The sequence below is a fragment of the Mirounga angustirostris genome, unplaced genomic scaffold (genome assembly GCF_029215605.1).
Source record: "Mirounga angustirostris isolate CCGP_5_RB_7025 unplaced genomic scaffold, mMirAng1.0.hap1 SCAF_17, whole genome shotgun sequence".
In the NCBI taxonomy this organism is placed as follows: Eukaryota; Metazoa; Chordata; class Mammalia; order Carnivora; family Phocidae; genus Mirounga; species Mirounga angustirostris.
This window is the reverse complement of record NW_026991725.1, coordinates 30,555,900-30,569,017: the sequence shown is the minus strand read 5'-3', so window position 1 is coordinate 30,569,017 and position 13,118 is coordinate 30,555,900. Positions and strand designations below refer to the sequence as shown.

The following is a 13,118-nucleotide window of genomic DNA, read 5'->3' as shown; positions in this document are numbered from 1 at the left end:
GGCTAATTTAAAACCCTAGGAGATAGGTACTATTGTTTTCCCCATTTTGCAGATATATGAAATAAGGAGCTGGATTAAAGATGTTTTCTCAGGCTGATTTAAGCAAAATTAATCAATTCAGAGAAAATATTTTTTCTTAGCTGATACAGATTTTTTTTTTAAAGATTTTATTTATTTATTTATTTTAGAGGGAGAGAGAGCACACATACATGAGCGGGATGGGGGGGTGGGGAAGGATCTCAAGCAGACCCCGCACTGATGTGGAGCCTGATGTGGAGCCTGTGTGGCTGGATCCCATGATCCTGAGTTCATGACCTGAGCTGAAGGCAGACACTTAACTGACTGAGCCACCCAAGTGCCCTAGGGTATCGTTTTTTAACCTGTGATGCACAGGTTAGGAAATTCATGAACTTAGATCAAGAAAAGTAATATGTCTTTATTTGTGTTAAGGTCTAATGAAAATTAGCATTACCTTCAATTCCGAGCGGAGAAAATAAATCAAGCAGTATTAGCAGTAACTGTGATCTTGTCACTAATAGAAATCAGAGATATTTTCCTGATACCTGACAGTCATTGCAAGTATCTTGAAATATTATTTATGCTCATCTACTGCCTCAAAATTATGGTGATTAGGCCTGCCATTAGATCTTATTATTTAACACATTAATATAAAGCATATATATTACTATATCACACTTCCTTTTTTTTTTTTTAAGGTTTTATTTATTTATTTGAGAGAGAGAGAGCATAAGCAGGGGGAGCGGCAGGCAGAGGGAGAGGGAGAAGCAGGCTCCCCGAGGAGCAGGGAGCCTGATGTGGGGCTGGATCCCAGGACCCTGGGATCATGACCTGAGCCAAAGGCAGTCGCTTAACCGACTGAGCCACCCAGGCGCCCCCTATATCACACTTCTAAAAATATTTTGAAAATTGTGTTTTAATATAATTGGTTTCCTTTAAATTTGTAGGTGTTTCTTATGCATTTAAAATATTCTGAGAAGGGGTCCATGTGCTTCACCAGAATGCCAAAAGGGTCCATGGTTTGAAAACGTTAAGAACTCTGCCTTACTGCATTTTCTTGGCTTTCTTTCCTCTTGAGTGAGCTTAAAGAGGGTTCCTGAAGTGAACCTCAAGGCCCTTGAGGCTCTCATGGTTTTATTAGTCTATTTTCTTAATTTTCATGCCTCTTCAATATGTATTGTTTTTCTTATGTCACTCATCGTCTTTCTGTTTCTTTTCATTGGCTGTCACTGTGGGTGTGTTTTTACACTTCTATGGGGAGTTTATCCTTTAGCATGTCATAGACCACCATATTAGGTGGAGAACTGGAAATCTCCCCTAGTCCTGATTGCCCACTCTCTCCCTCGTTCCATAACCCCAGCTGCCTCTGGGACACCTCCACTTGCTTTTATCCCTGATATCTGGAAGGAACATAGTAAAAACTAAGATTCCTCCCCACATCTGCATGTTGTCCCACTTTGCCTGGATGATCTTCTTGTCTGTCCCCCTGGTTTTGTGGCTTTGGAATTATTTAAAAGTATAAATCAATTAATTAAAAAAAAAAACTGGAATCTTTGTGAATGGTACAAAAATCAAAAGATACAAAAGGATGTGCTGGGGAACACAAGTCTTCCTCCCATCTGGTCTCCTAGGCACTCAGTTCCCCTCCCAGGAGGAAACCACTGTTGCTAGCTGTTAGACTGATTTTTGATTCCTTCTTATTTTTGGCTTTATCTCAGGTCCTTCCCTGTCTGTCAGATGAGTGCCCTTTCCTCTCCAGGCCCTCATGACCACATATGTGTTTGACTTTATATATAAGTATCGGTATGTGTATATTTTATGTACATACAAAAAAATCTCCCCCTATGGCCTTCCGGCATCGAGTTTTTCATCACGTCGCTTCCTGGATGAGGAACCTACAGGGGTGAGGGGCCGGGGTTGGGGGTGATGGAGAAGAGGATCTACAGGGCACTTAGGTAGGGGGATTTGAGTGGCAGACTGGTGGGAAGCTCTGCCGGGGTTCCTATTTCTATTCCTCCCGCCTCGGCCCCCCTTCCCGTCCTCTTGTCCATATGTCTCTCGTTTCCAAGAGCCGAGACAGAGACAGAGACAGCGAGATACACAGAGACTGAGACGCCGAGGCACCAGCATCCCTCTCTCCCCCTCCTCTGTCCCGCCCCAGCGCTCTGACGGACATCCTCGATCAACCAATGGCGCTCACGATGTGCCCCGGAAGGGCCAATGGGAGACAGAGGAGGGCGGAAGATTCCCCGCCCCCACTTCTAGGCTTGGTTGAGCCGTGCAGGTAGGTCCGGGGCCGGGGGAGCCGCCGTTGGCACTGGTGCCCGGGGGGTGGGGGCACGAGTCGGTAGGGGTGATGATGGGGAAGGGGAGGCGGCCCCGAGCGCGGGAGCCCGAGGGGGCGGCCCGGCCGGGAGGCGGGGGGCCGACGGGCCCGGGGAGCCGGCGCCGCCGAGGGCCCTGGAAGCGGCTGGGCTGGGGGAGCGGGGACGCGTGTGTGGGGCACCGGGACCCCCGCCCCGCGCCCACCCGCAGGCCTGGGCTGCGGGCTGCGGGCCGAGGGGCCGGGGGGCCTGGCTGCCCGGGGGCGGGCCGGGGCCGGGCCCGGGGCCGGGGGCGCCGAGCAGAGCCCGGGGCGCCAGGCCGAGCCGAGGTGGGACGGACCGACGCGGGGAGGAAGGGAAGCTGCATCCCGCGGGCCGCCCCTCCTGAGGCAAGCCGGGGCAACGGCCGCAGGCGCCCCTGCCCTGAGCCCACTCCCCCATCGCCCCCGTCCTAACAATGGGGATGGGGCAGAAGGAGTCGCCCCACTGCGGGAAGGGGGGTAGGTTTGGGACTAGGGTCCAAGGCGGGGGGAGGGGTGGGAACTCGGGCTCTCCCCTTTCTCTTCTCTCCTTGGCTTTTGCGGTGGGGATCATGGAGGGGCTATTAAACCTCCTGAGACTTAGGTCAACAGTCAAACTCCTCCCCCCCTTTGCGCCCCCCAATCCCCCCAAAATCCGATGAGCGGTAAGGAAAGTGATGCCAAGTCTTCGAAGGAGAAGTGACAAGCGCATAGCAAGAACAAATCCACTCCAGAGGTTTTTATTTTTAATTTTTCTTAAAAACGAGGGTATTGTAGTCTTTGATTTTTCAAATTTATTTTACGGGGCGGGTTGGGGGGGGGGTGTGCTGTTATTTTTGTCCCTACTCGGGCAAGCCTCCATTTTAAGCGAAGCAGTAACTGGTTAAGCTGGAATTTTCATTCAGGCCTAGGACTTGAACAAGGATCTTGCAAGAGGTTATTTAATCGACCCTCCTTCCTCCACGCACACTTACCTCCCTCCCAAACTCAAAATTAAGTTGTTTGGTCTGCTTTTAAAGATCTCTAGGAAGGAAGGGTCTTTTATTTGCTTGTAGCATATCAGACAAGAATAGATTTTCTTTTTCATGTAGAATGGGCTCCGAAACTTAAATTTAATAAAATTTAGGACTATCAGAATGGTCAGAGAGGTTTTAACTTATCAAATAACATTAAATGTGGCAAGGGTCTTTTTAGATGGTCAATTAAATCACTTTTCAATAATGTTTTTGAAGTGCCCTGAATAGTCATTTTTTAATCAGGGATTTTGGTTTTCTGATTATTTGATAAGCAATTTTATATTATCTAAAACGTGTTAGACATTTAATCCACATTTTATGTAAAATATAGTTCTACATATACATGGAGATATACATAAACACATTTGCCCCTTTTTTTTTTTAAGATTTTATTTATCTGAGAGAGAGAATGGGAGACATCATGAGAGGGGAAGGGTCAGAGGGAGAAGCAGACCCCCCGCTGAGCAGGGAGCCCAATGTGGGACTTGGATCCCGGGACTCCAGAATCATGACCTGAGCCGAAGGTAGTTGCTTAACCAACTGAGCCATCCAGGTGCCCTTTTCTAAGGGGACTGTGATCTCTACTTTTTAGGATAGTGATGCAAATAGTACTTTGAGTTTCTGTCCTGATAGCTTAAAGTATTTGGTTATTCTTGATTAGTTTTTAGTCTAATTGACAGTCCTCTCTTTCAGATACCTTCTTCAAACAAAAAATTTTCCTACCTGCTCATACTTGGTGACTGAGGGATTACTAAGATTCCCTTCTTGCTCATTTCTGAGTATTGTCTGAACTCTTCTGACACTATGAATGCTATTTGGATGCCTCTCAAGGTAGGATGTGTTATTTTTAAAATTCAAGTTCTCATTTTATTTTATTTTTCTTTAGAATTGAAAATATTCGAATCCTTGACTTTGCAGTTCTTCAACCTTCTTACCTGACACTCCTTTCCCCTCCAAAAGTACTATTGTGTTTGCTTCTAGGACTGATTGGTTACTCCTTACTTTGTATTGCTACTGTTCTTGATTATTGGTGTTAAAGTATTAATGAAGTTCTTGAATTAACTTCCATTATAATGATGTGTTTACTTTTTAACTTTAAATGATGACAACCCACATAGTTGTAAAGTTCTGTTCCAGTCTCAGTAGGATGGACTGGCAATCAGACATCCAGGTCCACTTTCAAGCAGGTACTTAGAGTCATAGGTACTAGGGTGTGTCCCACTCTTGCAAATCTGTAGCTGATTCATATGTTACAAAAGATGTGTCATTAACCATTTGTTTACTTGAGACTTCATATAGTAGATTAGAACATTCTAAGACCTGTTGGTTTCTGTGTACAACTCTGTTGGAGAGTCTTCCTGCTGCCCCCTAGTCCTCTGCACTCGAACTTACACTGTTTTTTTCAACAGGTAGCATTTTGTGCCAAGTTTCATCTCACAGGATAAACTTCTTGGGCAATGTGGACAGATGATCTTTAGATGAAAAAGCCCTCATTGATAATAATGGTTCTCCAGTCTCTTGCTTCCTTCCAATCTCTTATAGAGAGGTGGCCAAAGGACTTTCCATTAGGACTAAACAGAGGGTAAAGCTTTACCGGGAGGGCGCAGGTTGCCTTCCTTTGGAGCTAGATACTAGTGTAGTTAAGACTGTTGTGTGGTAGTCTGTCCTGTGGAATTCTAAGTTAACGCAGTGAATAAATCAGCGAATAATGCAGTCTGGGTAACTTAAATATGGGACTGTGGGACATCTTTAGGTAAATGTAGACTGAATTCTCATCTTCATTTATGTTCCAGCTGCTGTTGTTGGATAAGGAGTGCTGTGCTTATATTAGTATAAAGGAAGCCAAAGTGACAGTTTCCAGCCATTCTCCTTGTAGAGTTGGAGGGGTTGCGTGGGGAATCTAGCCAGACGTCCTGAACCCATAAGAATTGAAGGACCTTGTACAAGAGTATTTCTCTTTGGTACCAAGTGTTTAGTGCCAGGATCTGGTGGCCCCTGTTATCTTTAGGAAGTAGGCAAGGGGATATGAATGGGTACTAGTTCTCTAGAAACCTAAGGAAATTGAGACCAGTATATCGTATTTTATTTTTTAGTCACCTTAGTTTTAACTAATGTATTAGGTACAGAGAGGCCTCCTATTTAACATATATATGATGTTTAAGATTTAACTCTAGATCTCTGAATCTGGGATGTTACAATATAGTTCCACAGTAACCCCCAAAGTTGTACGAAAGGCCTCTGGCTTGGCAGGAAAACAGAATGGAAGTCAAGTGTTCCGTACTATGTGAGTTACCTACTTAAGAATTTAGTTATGTGGCTGCCGTAATTTTATGTTCCCCATCAATCCTTTGATCAGTGGGAAACCTCTTCTGAGTCTAAACAAATTTTTTTATTTGCTGACATTTTCCTATTCCTTTTATTACCTTAAAAAAAAAAAAACCTTGAAACTTGTTGTGTTGGAGACCTTTTGGGAGGAAAAGGGCACCTTTTGGGAGGAAGAGGATAGCATTGAATTTAAAGGATAGAAAATTAAAAGGGAGAGAGAACTTTATTCTCTTTTTCATTCTGAATATCCTTAAAATGTTTCTGAGATGTATTTTCGATTACAGCTGCTTATTTTTAAGTAAAAAAAAAAAGGTAGATTAATTAAAATGTATACTTTGGAACCAAAACATTCATTTTTTATAGCTCTTACTGTTCGTTTCTGATTCTCTTATTTCAGAATGAACTCTAGTTCTATCATGTTAGACCTGAGTATTGCTTGTTTCCATGAGTATAGAAAATAGTGCCATTATGCACCCTTTTCACAAACCAAAGTACCAAAGGAAAGATAAGTAACAAAGGCAAAAGAACTCCAAACACTCCTCAATTTAAGGCACTGTTGTTAATTACAAATTCCCATGGAGATTACTTATCCCTTTCCATATATTAGGGATCTACAGTTTTTTCATTGCTAGCCATGATTAAGCACTATGATGTTCCTAAGTCCAGTTGTCAGGGTTGGGGCATGGGTGAGATGGAAGATGAACAAGGAGAAGGAGGAGAAATGGGCAAGCTGGAGAAAAGAGCAAGGAGAAGCTGCGGTAGCAGAGGGAAGGGATATATGTGCTATGGTGCCACCATCACTTCTCAGGTAGCTTTCCGGACTGCTGATTGCCCTGAGTTCTAGACTGAACTGAAAGGCAAGTAAAAAAGTATTCTTTTTTTTTTAAAGATTTTATTTCTTTCTTTGACAGAGGCACAGCAAGAGAGGAAACACAAGCAGGGGGAGTGGGAGAGGGAGAAGCAGGCCTCCCGCGGAGCAGGGAGCCCGATGTGGGGCTTGATCCCAGGACCCTGGGATCATGACCTGAGCCGAAGGCAGATGCTTAATAACTGAGCCACCCAGGTGCCCCTAGTAAAAAAGTATTCTTGACAAAAGGACAGAATTAAAATATAATTCAATATGATATGGAAAGGTCTCCAAGATACATAGTTAAGTGTTAAAAGCAAGATGTAGAATAGTGTGTGTCGTATGTTACCCTTGATGTTTTTGCCGGGGCGGGGGGGGGGGGGGGCGGGAAGGGAAGGGAAGGAGAAAAGGAAATTTGTATTGGCTTGGTATATATGCATTAAAAAAAACTTCAGAAGAATAAACAAAATGGTGACATTGGTTACCTGTTAAGTCTAGGAACTGGGTGGGTAGAGAACAGGGTGGGAAGGAGACTTCTCACTGTATTGTATTTTTTTATACTTTTGATATTTGTATCAGAATTAAAAAATTTAATACAAAATTTAAAAAACCCTTAAAAAACAGTATTTCGGTCCTTACATCTCTTCTCCAGTGTCTGGAAGTCAGAAATAAATAGCCAGGGCTACCACTGAGAGAGCAGAGAGCCCTTGAACAGTGGCAGAAGGGTACTATCACCCAGGGCACACAGTCTCCTGAGAGCTTGAAGAATTTTGAATTTATAGATGTGTATTTCTAGGATTGAATTGGAAGGTCAGGCATTTAAAATTTTTACTTGCTCTCAAAGTTTTAGTAAAAAGATTTTCATTGTTTACTCCCTCATGTTGACAATTAGATACACTATCATGTTCTTGGTTGTGCGATCTTGGGCAATTTCTTAATCTCTCTGAGATTCAGAGTCCTCCTTTGTATTAATATTAACATTTATTTCACAGGATTGTTGTGTATATTATAGCTGTAAGGGACATGGTAACTGACTTAGTGAACTACTACAGTTATGACAGTAATTACCATTAATAATAGTTCCTTATAGCCTGGTGGTAAGAGTGAGGGCTCTGGCTGATGTTGGGCAAATTCCTTAACCTCTTAGAGCCTTGGTGTCCTCATATGTAAAAAGGGCATGATTCTAGTATCTAGATCCCAGGGTGGACTTCGGGAGAACTAAATGAGTTTGTTGCTGCAAAATGCTTCGACTGACACTTGGTATGTGCTCAGTAAACACGGGCTGCTAATTCTCTTCGTGACATCTGTTTGCCAGGGCTCCCATAACAGAATGCCACAGAGTGAGTAGCTTACAAAACAGAAACGGGTTGTGTCTCAGTTCTGGAGGCCAGAATCTGAGGGCAGGGACATGCTCCTTCTGAAGGTGCTGGGGCAGGATCTGTTCGGGCCTCTCTTCCAGCTTCTGGTAGGTCCTTGGCCCATGGCCACATGACTTCAGTCTTTATATAGAGTTCTCCCTGTGTGCATGTCTTTGTGTTTAAAATTTCTCCTTTTTAAAAAGGACAACAATCGTACTGGATTAGGGCCCACCCCAGTGACCTCATTTTAACTTGATTTCTTCTGTAAAGACCCTATCTCCAGTTTTGCTATACTGGGCATTAGGAGTCCAAAATATCTTTTTTGGGGACACAGTGCAACCCATAACAACATCCAGTAGCCTTGTCAGCTTCACAGACTTAGGTTGCTCAACATGGGGACCCTCAACACCTGTACGTAGGAAATGAAAATTTTGGTGCAAATTCGTAACATGATTTAAAGAAGTAGATTATTTCCTTAGGCTTCTAATGGATTTATCTTTATTATGTATAGATTTTTGTTGCCATTGAAACTTTAGATTTATATAAAATCAAAACTTTACAAGGTTAGATTATTCTTTTTTTTAAGCTATCAGTAAAATTCCAGTTTGAAAAATTAGGGTCAAAATTACAGTCTTGTTCTCCGTGTCTCATCCTTTGTGGAAATTGATAGAACCTTGGGATTTCTTTAATCTGTAAGAATTGGGCCCAGATGTCTGTCTCTAGGGGTTTGGGAGCTAAGGCTACCCAATGGGGAATTAACACCCGCTTGCCTGTGTTTTACTTGCAATCAGATGCCGTCTTTGAAGAAGCTGCCATGGTTAGCCTCTAACATCTGGCTTCAAATTGTCATTTTTGGGGGAGACAGTATGGGTCACCCCCAGAAATAGCAAGACCTCGAGGAAGTTCCTCCTGTGGCCTAATTTGGTCAGCCCTGTGCTTCCATTCCTTTCCTGTTTGCCATTAGGGTAAAGTTCAAACTTTTTTTTTTTTTTTAAGATTTTATTTATTTGACAGAGAGATAGAGAGAGAGCACAAGTAGGCAGAGTGGCAGGCAGAGGGAGAGGGAGAAGCAGGCTCTCTGCTGAGCAGGGAGCCAGACGTGGGGCTTGATCCCAGGACCCTGGGGTCATGACCTGAGCCGAAGGCAGCCGCTTAACTGACTGAGCCACCCAGGCGCCCCAAGTTCAAACTTTTTAATGTAGTGTACAGACTCCTGATGATCTTGCTGCTGCTGATCTGTTTTGTTTTTAAGCCTTACCTTTCACCACTGACTTATACCTTTGTCTGATGGTTTCCTTCTCCTGAAACTTCTAGTGTTCAGAGTTAAACAGTTAGCATGTAGGTGAAAGTTTTTCTAAAGGTATTGCATGCTTCTCTGCCTCCTTAAAGAAAGCACCCTGCACAAAATTTTATCTTTTAAGAAGAATCTAAAATTATTAAAGATCCTCACTATTCCTCACAATTGCTGTACTGGACTGAACTATAATGTGCCTTTGGAGACCATAAAATATACTCTATAAATGGACTAATATGTATGTATTCTATACTCTTGGGTTATTCTTTTTTTTTTTTTTTTTTTATTTAAAGTAATCTCTGCACCCAATGTGGGGTTCAAACTTAGGATCCTGAGATCACGAGCCACATGCTTGTCTGACTGAGCCAATAAGGTGCCCCACTCTTGGGTTATTCTTTATATTCTTTTGTCATCTACTTTCTTGCTCTCCTACCTTAGTGTCAGGCAATTATTGTCCTTGTTCCAGCCTCCAGCAGCTCTTCCCTCTCTTTTAGTGCTTTCTTTCTGTAGTAGGCCCTATAGGATACCAGCAAACTAAGCTTATATAAATTATTTGCCACGGAAAGGTAAATAGATCTTTAGTGATGACTGGAGGCACTTTTCTATGGATAAAGTACATGAAGAATGACAATTTTCTGGCAGTCTGATACAAAATGATACAGTTTGCTTGTGTGCATTTTAGGGAGAGGAAGGGCCCGTTGCTTTCATCAGATTTTTACAGTGGTCTGGGACTGTTCTAGATAAATACGGGTTATGAAATTGCTTTGTGAGTTGTCATCAGAGGTCAGTTCCTAAATTCCTTCTCCTAGCTCCCTACCGTGAAGTGGAGTTCATAGTGTTGGGTAATTGTTTGGACTATGGGAGGAGGGGCCATTCAGCTAGGTCAGAGAGTGCTGACCAGGCCAGGGCAGAGCACCAGAGGTAGGGGCTGCGTTGGAGAGAGAAGTCAGGTGGAGGGTAGGAGAGCAGCGCTGGGCTTTGTTGGCCCGTTTACTCCAGAGGACAAAGGGAGTAGCCATAGTAATTCTGGAAGCTCAGAGAATATATGCAGGTACTTGATTTGAAGAAATTAAAAAAAAATATTTTTTAAAAATTATCTTTTTATTCTGAACAGTTTAGTGATTTAAGTTTTTGCTAGATTTTTTTCTTCCTTAAAAATCATCTTGTGGAACGTTTGTAACCTAAATCATAATTTGGTAAGTGAGACAGCCAGACGAGAGTGAAAACGGGTAGAAGAGTCAAATAAAAAATTTAATTAATATTATAATTCTAAAAGCATCTTATTTGTGGGGGCTTCTTTGGAAGTTAAACAGCTGCCTTCCTTATAATGGAAATCACCCTTCCCCCAGTGACTTTGCCTCTTCAGTCAGAGAGCACACAAAGCCTGTCAGGAGAGAAGACCTCTTGGGCCCATCCCTGTGTCTCTCTTTGTCTCTTCCCATGCTAGACCCACCCCTCTGGCCTCTTGAGCTATTTTCTTCCTCCTTGTAGGGACCTCTGGCTGTCAGTTATCTCTTTTCCCAACCAATTTTCAGCCTCCTATTCCCTGATGGCTCTTGTCTTTCAGCTTATAAATACACTCAAGTCTCTTTCACTTTTTAAGAGTACAAAATCCCTACATTACAACTGTTGGTCCTTTGGTAGCTTCTACCTATGTGTACCCTTACAGATTCATGCCTGTTGCCCCATTCAGAGGATCCCTTTTTGCCCATATCTTCTGAGGCCTCCTCGAAGTGTCTGGCACTGTGGACCGTGCACCCTGGCTGTGGTGGCAGTGGTCCCTCCTGGCCTCTTGTCTTCATTTCTGAGAAGCAACGTAGAAGGGTGATACAGAACATACACTCCAGATCCAGAATCCTAGATTCACATTTCAGGCCTGCCACTTACTGTGCGACCTTGGGAAAATAACTTAACATCTCTATGCCTCAGTTGCTGCCTCTAAAAAATGGGGAAAATAATAAAAATAATAGCACTTCCCTCAGAGGACTGTTGTGAGGAGGAAATGAGTTAATAAGTGAAAAGCGCATGGAAAGGTGCTTGGCACAGTCAAGTACAAACGATGTGAGTGCAGGCTCTTTCTGTCATCATTGTCCTCTCTGGCTGCCCCTTGTTTTCTTTGCAGACTTTTTTCGTCCTTCACATCACTGTTTGCCTTACCTTGGCCCTCTCTCCTCTTAACCTCTGCATTTCCTGGGGGACATCTTGGAGAGGTTTGTGTTTCAGTCTCCATCCATATACTGATGATTTGCATCTGTGTTTTCTCCGGCTCCACATGGTCTTAGCATCTCTGATCCCAGCTGCCTCCTGGACATCTCCACTTGGTTGTCCCATGTTTATTTCAAGATGTCCTAATCAGCTATTCCCCCAAGTGCAGCCTCTTCCCCTCTTTATGTCCCTGTGAGTGGTACATTCACCCACCCAGTCACTCAAGTCAGGATTCCTTCTTCTGGCCCAATGGTTACCATGTTCTTGAGATCCTAATTCGTAATGTTTCCTTAGTCGCCTCTACTTCTCTCTCCTGAGTTCAGACCTTTGCCACCCTTCGCCCGCGTGAGCTCTGTCGCCTTCTGATCATTCTACTTGACTGCCTTCTGTTTTCCAAGTTGCTGCCATAGTGATCCTTGTAAAATGTCGATCTCATCGTCTGATCATATGCTTTCTCCCCCTGGCTTACCTGGCTTTCAAGGTGGAATTCAAATGCTCTTGGCAAGTATCCAGGCCTTGGTGATCTGGCCGAGGCCAGATCATCTCTCTCCTTCCTGAGCACCCTGCCCTTGATGGTGCTGACCTGCTTGCAGTTCCTGCTGTGCACCTGATTGCTTCTTTGCCCCTGGGCCTTCACACGGGCACTTGCTTCTGTTTAAAATGGCTTCCGCCCCTAGATCTTTAATAACAGGCATGATAAGAAGAGTAACAGCAATAGTAGCTGCCACTGACAGCTTCCCGTGTACACAGGCATTGTCTCTGGGTGTGTGTGCACGTGCCTGGCACTTCTGTTGTATGGGGATTGCAGGTTGGCTTCTCTCCCCCACCTAGTCTCCAAGTCCTTTGAGAGTAGAGGTCGTGTCTTACCTTTTGTCATCACTGCTTGCCATGTGATGGCACTGAGTGAATGTGTGTTGAACGAGTGGTCTAAGGACTACAGATGCCAATCTGTGAAGTAAAGTACATCTTTAGGAGGGTATGAGTGGAAAAGCTGAGTTAGTCACATCTGTTCACCAGTCCTGGCCTTCCCCTTTGGAACCATAGGACTCAACCTGTTCAGTGTGAGCAGCTGTGTAGCTTGGAATAAGAATTACAAGGAAGTTTTTGGTTTGTTTTTGCTTTAAATTTCCAGTGAATGATGAAGGGCATAGGTGTTCTCGTTTTCTTAGTTTTGCTTTTGAAAAAGAGGCCAATTTGTTGACAGCCCAGTGTCACCTGGTAATTAGAATGTTTTCACATTATTAGAATAAAGTATAGGGCAATGAGGGCGCCTGGGTGGCTCAGTTGGTTAAGCGACTGCCTTCGGCTCAGGTCATGATCCTGGAGTCCCGGGATCGAGTCCCGCATCGGGCTCCCTGCTCGGCAGGGAGTCTGCTTCTCCCTCTGATCCTCCTCCCTCTCATGCTCTCTGTTTCTCATTCTCTCTGTCTCAAATAAATAAAATCTTTAAAAAAAAAAAAAAAAAAGAATAAAGTATAGGGCAATGAATAGTATTTAGGCTTATGATGTTCCAACCGGGTAGTATATTTGGCAGTAAACTGATTATAATTTTGGAATTCTTTACTAGTGATCAGATGTCCATTCCTTTTTCATCACTGTTCTGTTGAGTTTATACACATACTGTTTTACCTTTTATTATTGTATATAAATTGTGTTTTTAGCAGCAATCCAGAATATGGACAAGCTTATATGGTTGACTCTTGAACAATGC

The 13,118-nt window shown here is 43.5% G+C and overlaps 1 protein-coding gene across 2 annotated transcripts in view; it reads left to right on the top strand.

Moving 5' to 3' along the window:
• The first annotated feature begins 2,281 nt into the window (after positions 1 to 2,281).
• Positions 2,282 to 13,118, top strand: part of KANSL1 (KAT8 regulatory NSL complex subunit 1) — a 183,302-nt gene continuing 172,465 nt past the window's right edge. Inside the window, exons 1-2 of one of the 2 annotated variants that reach the window (XM_064582348.1) lie at positions 2,282 to 2,302; positions 4,072 to 4,209. The gene's annotated coding sequence lies outside the window, so the exon portion shown is untranslated. Of the gene's footprint in view, positions 2,303 to 2,965; positions 3,099 to 4,071; positions 4,210 to 13,118 lie in introns of those variants that run through there. The other variant, XM_064582347.1, reaches the window with a different exon arrangement.